This window comes from Anser anser (assembly GCF_964211835.1).
Source record: "Anser anser genome assembly, chromosome: 1".
NCBI classification, from domain to species: Eukaryota; Metazoa; Chordata; class Aves; order Anseriformes; family Anatidae; genus Anser; species Anser anser.
The window spans coordinates 195,325,742-195,333,393 of NC_139720.1; positions in this window are offsets into that span (position 1 = coordinate 195,325,742).

Below are 7,652 nucleotides of genomic sequence, written 5' to 3' on the forward strand. Positions count from 1 at the left end.
ACTCTTCAGAATAAAAATACCAAAACCTAAGATCGAACATTAATAATAGAACAGATTTGTATTTACAACAAAAGCTTTAAATACTTAATACTGCAATAGAATGGTCTTGAGAAAAAATAGTCATTTTTCTAAGAGGGAATTGATGTTAAACAAGATCATGTTATCTAACTAGAAATTCTTCAAGCAGGCAATATGAATAAAATGTCTTTTGTATATGTAGGAAATTTAGGAAAAATAATTGCTTCTTCTGTTTACTTCTGCATTATTTATATGAGCTTACAGTATCTATTTTCTACCATGTATTTTATGTAATATGTAAAATAGAGTTTTATTTTACACCATTTGAATGTCTGCTACTACTCATGTCTTGTTGATCTTGACAAAAACTTAAAATGAAGAAAAATTAATTTGATCTTAGTTCCATATTGAAGTTGATATGCAATATCTGATTTTTCCTGGGTAACACCGAATATACTTCTACAGAATACTCTGCCTCCAAGCGTGGTTCTAAATGTCAGAAGGCATGCATTGATTTTAAGAACAGTGTCTTTCCTAAGAATAAGTAACCCTTCTTTCAATATAGATGTGAACAGGAAAAAAGAAGTAAGAAACAGTTAATAAGAAGTAAGAAAATGTAAGACTTCAAAAAGAAACTGGCAGAAACCATGCTTCTGAGGCATTAAACGGTGAAACTACTAAACCACCCTGCATGATCTTACTGCAGTCTTTGCTTTTTCTGTTGGGAGGAAGTAGAGAAGACAGAGTCTGACTTTTGTTGGAGGCACACATCAAAAGGACAAAGGACAACGGTCACCATTTACAAGGGAATTTCTGAGTAGATAAGAGAATCTCTCTCTCTCTCTCTCTCTCTCTCTTTGCATCTTTCTCTCTCTCTCTCACACACACCATGAGGGTACTTAAAAACTGGGACAGGGGTCTACAGAATTGTGGAATCTCCAGGGTTGGAGATATTCAGGCTTAACTGAACATGGCCCTGAACAACCTGTTCTAGCTGACTCTGCTTTGAACAGGGTGTTGGGCCAGATAACCTCCAGAGATTCTTTCCAACCTAAACTATTCTGCGATTCTAAAATATGTTTTGATAAAACCCGAGAAACACTTTGAAAGGAACATTCATCAGGCTGGAACAGTTGGAGATCTCCATTCATGTGCTTACCTTATAACAATTAGGATATTCATTTTCTTTGTGGAGCTTGTGCAAAATAAATAAAATAAAATTCAGAATGCATTTCAATTCTCATAGTACCGATTGTATTAATACTTGAAAAAAAGAATATGGCAAAAATGGACAAGAAGGAAAGAACTAGTTTTTGTCCTCTTCCTCTCTCAGGTATGACCATTTATCAGTGCATCACAGACTGTGCAGCTGATTTATTAACTCACGTCCAGTCTTTCACTGACAAGGTAAAATATGCTGCTGCAAGCTCTTTCAAAAAACTTCTTTCTCAGTTCCCTATCTTAATAATACCACAGCCCAAGTCTGGAACACTGCAAACCCAATTGGATGAACTGTTTGTGTATCTATCTTCTCTTGTGTCTATCTATCTTCAAATATTAGTAGTTGACCTAATGAAACGATGTCTTCTCTCTGCAAACCACATTTTGCCTGTGATGGGCCATCACAATACTGCCTGAGACATTCTTACCTACTACTCTTTCACCAAGGTGTGAAGGAGAAGTTATAGTGCCAGTATGGTGCAAAAACAACCTTTGAAACACTGCCCAACTCTTCTGTTAGACTGGGAGTGGAGACAGGGGGCTCATCGGCCTTTGAAATGTTTTCACACCCTTAAACCTGGTTTTGGCAGTGCCTGGTTAGTCTCTTCTCAGCCTTGGTCTGCATGCATGTGTTAAGATTTAAGGATAAAGGATAAGGATTTGTTTGCAGATGACACCAAGTTAGGTGCGTGTGTCGATCTGCTCGAGGGCAGGAAGGCTCTGCAGGAGGATCCGGATAGGCTGGAGTGATGGGCTGAGGTCAACTGTATGAAGTTCAACAAGGCCAAGTGCCGGGTCCTGCACCTGGGGTGTAACAACCCCAAGCAGAGCTACAGGCTGGGGGATGAGTGGTTGGAAAGCTGCCTGGCAGAGAAGGACCTGGGAGTATTGGTTGATAGTCGGCTGAATATGAGCCAGCAGTGTGCTCAGGTGGCCAAGAAGGCCAACAGCATCCTGGCCTGTATAAGAAGCAGTGTGGCCAGCAGGTCTAGGGAAGTGATTGTGCCCCTGTACTTGGCTCTGGTGAGGCCGCACCTCGAGTACTGTGTTCAGCTTTGGGCCCCTCGCTACAAGAAGGACATGGAGGTGCTCGAGAGAGTCCAGAGAAGGGCAACGAAGCTGGTGAGGGGTCTGGAGAACAAGTCTTACGAGGAGCGGCTGAGGGAGCTGGGGTTGTTTAGCCTGGAGAAGAGGCGGCTCAGGGGAGACCTCATCGCTCTCTATAGGTACCTGAAAGGAGGCTGTAGAGAGGTGGGGGTTGGAGGTCTCTTCCAACCTAGATGATTCTGTGATTCTGTGATAAACTACACAGAATGCAAAGTCTGGCATTCACTCAGACCAGTTGTAGATTCTGGCCTTCGCCATGGTGAGTTTAGTGATAATTTCTTTCAGTATGCCATCACAAACAAGTGGTCTGAAATAAATACTCCAGAAACAATGCAGTCTTAGTTAAGACATCTCAGAATGGCAGGGTTTGCAAATAAATATACGCTCATTGTATCTTTTCCTGTAATATCAAGGCTAAGTGCAGTGTCACAAGGTATTTTAATAATAAAATGGGATCAACGTAGTAAACAAAGTACTTCATTAGTGATATTCTTTTAAATGCTAAAATTCCTAAACTGATTATATTAAAAATAGGATGACAGCACAGATAAAACGTGTTTCACCAAGAAGAACCCAATCTTAACAAAACAGATCTACACTAGAGCTATTCTTGTAACTCCAGCCCTGTACCCTGTATGCCTCTGCCTTTGCACTGGAAGTGGTGTTTGTCCCCCTGACAGTGATCTGATTCAGAGATCGGAGTCATCAGGACACTAATCTTATCCAAAAAAAAAAAGAAAAAAATTGTGATAAAAAACAAGACAAAACAAAAGTTTTCTGCTGGCTCAACCACCTGCAGGGACACCTGCTAGGATTAGAAGAATTCAAGAGAAGGGGCTGGAGCATGCACCAGAGGTGGAAGGCTCAGCGCAGTGGTTCATCCTCGAAAAGGAAAGCTGGTCGGTCCCCTGTGGGGTGCAGCTCCAACCAGCCCAGACCAGAGCAGGGCAGGGGTCCATGCAGGGAATGAACTCATCACTGGGCACAGCACAAAACCAGGCCTGTAATGCAGGCCAGAATGACCATTTTCTGTGCATTGTCTAATCTGACAGAAATGCAGCCAAGTACACCCGTTTGATCCCCACTGAATTCATATAGTCAGGAGTTTCTCCCTGGAAAACAAAATGAAAAATCTTTCCAAACTTCAGGCATATTCATTAGGCTATAATTCCTGATTGAAGTGCAACCCAGGAAACTAGGCAATTTGCTAGGTTCCAATATTATGTTCACAGTCATCAGGGTGACCAACTTAAACAAAACTAAACAAAACTATTTTGTTTAGTCCATAGAAGAGAAGGTTAAAGTCAAAGAGGTCTTGTTGCACACTGTGGCCGCATAACTGGAGGTGTTAAATGTTATTCCATGAAGTCACTGGGAGAATATACTTCTGAAAAGAGAAAGAAATCTGCTAGGGGGTTGAGGAACAGTTTCCTTCATTTCAGTGGTAGAGTGGGGAAAAAGTCATGCTATCAACATGTCCTGAGCAGATGCAAATTGTGGTGGTACTTGGGCTTTGTTGTGTCTGCCTTTCCAAGACATAGCTGCCCTTGTGAAGCTGTATCTCCAGCATCCCCTGAGCTCTTTGAGTGTCGTTTACACAATGGTGCCAGTGCTGGAGGACTGAAGGTTGGAGGCAGTCATGTTTGGGCTGGGTGTGAAGTGAGGGGTCTGGAGAACAAGTCTTACGAGGAGCGGCTGAGGGAGCTGGGATTGTTCAGCCTGGAGAAGAGGAGGCTCAGGGGTGACCTTAACACACGACACAGCTACCTTAAAAGAGGCTGTAGCGAGGTGGGGCTTGGTCTATTCTCCCACGTGCCTGGTGACAGGACGAGGGGGAATGGGCTAAAGTTGTGCCAGGGGAGGTTTAGGCTGGATATTAGGAAGAACTTCTTTACTGAAAGGGTTGTTAGCCATTGGAATGGGCTGCCCAGGGAAGTGGTTGGGTCACCATCCCTGGAGGTCTTTAAAAGACGTTTAGATGTAGAGCTTAGTGATATGGTTTAGTGGAGGACTTGTTAGCGTTAGGTCAGAGGTTGGACTCGGTGATCTTGGAGGTCTCTTCCAACCTCGATGATTCTGTGAAGCCACTGCTCTGTGGGATCTAACTGGTTATTACAGAAATCAGCACTCCCATGAGCTTACTCAGGCCTCAGGGGCACTACATCTGCAGAAACAATGGATATTTTCCTGGGGTCACACCTCAGATGACCAGGTCGGCCCCACAAATGTAGGTGCCCTCACTGGGCCTGCAGCTGCCCCCACCCTGACGCCTTCACTCCTCGTGTCTGGGCCCCGCCCCACTTCTGCCTCCAGCGCTGCTGAGTGGGTCACCTGTTGGAGTGATGGCTGGGCTGACCAATCAAAGCAGGAGAGTCACGGGCACGATTCTGGCAATGTCTGCTGATTGGCTACTCAGCACATGGGAAATGGTGGCACTTGGTGCCATGGTGTAGGTCCTTTGGCCTGCTTGCAGCACCTCCCTCGCAACACCAAGTGCCCGGCATTCAGCCTGTGGGGGCCCTGTGTCTCAACACCACCCGCTCCCCATAAGTGCCTGCTGTCAGAAAAAAGGCCCGTTAGGAACAATAAAAGTTGGAATTTTAGCCCTGAAATTCCTGGGAGTGTGCTTGCCCTTTGAGTCAGCCAGCCTAGCACTTAAGTTGCACTAAGTAATTTATTGTGATTCTTTTTTCTAGTACTCCCATAGAATATCCATTCCAGGGCCTGATTTTCTGAATAAGGACAGCTGCATTGCAAATATGAAATATGTCTTCTCATGAGAGAGGGAGTTAAGAGAATCTTAGTAGACAGGATGCTGACTAATGAACACCTAGATTATTGTATTAATAGATGTTGCTTAATGTCTTTGCTTACCACTCTGCAAATTAACCGAAACAAGAAGTCTTGGGGCCTGTCACAAAGGATGGTTCCTGACAAAAACGGGGAACGTGTCTCAAAAACCATCTGAGACCGCCCCTGTGGTTAGGACAAGAGCCAAGGAGCAGCTGAGTCTGCACAAAGGCAGGAGGTCAACTAGTGATGATGAAGAAGTTATCAGCCTTCATCCCCACGACCCCCGGCGACCACCACCAGGAGACACTGTGCAAGCGCAGACGGGAGAAGTTTATGGAAATGACTTTTTGGAACTAATTTTAAGATGAAGTGGGGATAGGTTATGTATACATATAGGCGTATTGGGAAACCATGCATATGTAACTCTTTGCTGCATATAACCAAGGCAACTTGCCGTGTTGGGGTGCGCACGACTTTGGTGGGACTACTCCCCGTGCTGCCCAGTGCTGAATAAACATACCTACTTTACCATCTTACTGATTGTGGAGTCTGTTTTCCGCACGTCACTCATTTTCAGCCTAAAATTAATAATGTTTAATATATACATGCTTGTTCTTCTGCTAACATTGTCTTTTATTTTTAAAGGTTTATCTCCTTTTTGAGGTTTGTTCTCAGTGCATTTTTTTGACAGCAGTCTTGTCCATCTCAGCGTCTCAGCTAGACTAACAAGCCATGCTCTCATGCCTTCAATTTTTGCATCTTTTTGTGCATTCTTCTTGAACATGAGTAATCATCATGTATGCCATATTTCAGAAGAATTCTCTCCAGGACTGATGATAGTCCAGTGCATCTCTGTCTTGATTCCAGCTGATCACAGGTCCACAGAATCACGGTATTGTTGAGGTTGGAAAGGACCTCTGGAAGTCTGCTCCAACCCCTGCTCAAGCAGGGACACCCAGAGCGGGCTGCCCAGGACCATGTCCAGGCAGCTTTTGAAGGTCTCCAAAGAGGAGACTCCACAGCCTCTCTGGGCAACCTGTGCCAGTGAGGCACGGTGCTCAGTACAGATGTGCTGCACCGTACAGTAGTGCAAAGTACCAAAGTGCTTCCTGATGTTCAGAGGGAACCTCCTGTGTGCCAGTTTGTGCCCATTGCTTCTTGTCCTGGCTCTGGGTGCTGACGCATCCTAGGATTACCATTTGCCCTTTGTGCTGCTACTAGGCCTTTCCAGCTCATGGCCATCCTGGGAACAGCAAGTACTTCTTTGTCTTAGGACCTAATTGTTTCCAAACGATGAGCATATGCTACAAATCTTTGTTACTGGTTTCCAGATAAGTGGTATTGTGTTTTGTAAAGATACATCTAATCTCAGTCCTACTAGCCAAGTTCCCAAGGTTGCACAGTTCTTTCAGTTTTCAAACATTATTAACTGGCTTCTAACTTGGAAAAATAGGAAGAAAGTCATGAAAGTAAGGCAGACAAAAACTACCTATATGTTGTGCTATTGTTTGAATTGTTTATTCTGATTTGTCTCAGTAGTTTGACCTTTGCTTCCTTTTTTATTTTTTGTCTAAGAGAAAAGAGGTTTTGTTGGAGAAGTCGAGTGTAAGTTGGTGAAGAATTGGAAATGTTAAATGTGCAGTTGTTGAGCTACAAAATAAAATGACATTTTACTTCATAAAAAGGAGTTTCTATTAAATATTCTATTTGAAAAATCCATATACTTTTTTTTCCATAAAACAATTCAGAAAGGAAAATCACCATTTTTCTAAGATTATATTATAGTGAACAAAGTAAATTTCTTTATAGACAGTAATTCTCATATGTAGCATGCATAAAGAAGTGGAGAAAAAAAGTGGAAGAAATAATAATCTGACCATGAAGGACCCCTAGTGGTATAAATGCTTTTGATAAAAAACCTCACTATTCTGCTTGCTCATAATTTTATTAGGAATCACTGCAGCAGTTTCAGATTTTAAGTTCACCTATGATATTTTGTGCTTCTTGTTGTAGATAAAGTAAAAACAGAAAATTGTAATATACAGTAAAGTGTCAGGGTGTACAATGGCCCTTTGCTTTAAGTTCCATGGAACTTAAAGCAGATGCTGTCAACTTAAAAATTATGTTATTTGTTTTTACCTGCTGTTATTGAAAATAATACACAAATAGCACAGTGAGAGAGAACAGACTGACTCCAGACATTGAGCAGATTTTTGTACAAAGAAGCCAGGAGAGACTCCTCCCCCCACCTACTTTTATCACCTATCACCTGCTCAAATTTAAGTTTTTCTTAGCAGCACTAACAGCTTGATCCAACACACTGAAGTCAAACTTTAACAAAAAGGACAAGAAAGCAGATAATGATATGAGAGGTACATCTAAGTCTCATTTGTAATGGCTGTGCTAATACTTTTATATCCTCTCTGCTTTATTTATTTATTTATTTATTTTGAAAAACAGCTATGCCATTACTTTTGGAGTATCCTTCAACCATTCTAGAAGATAACCAACTG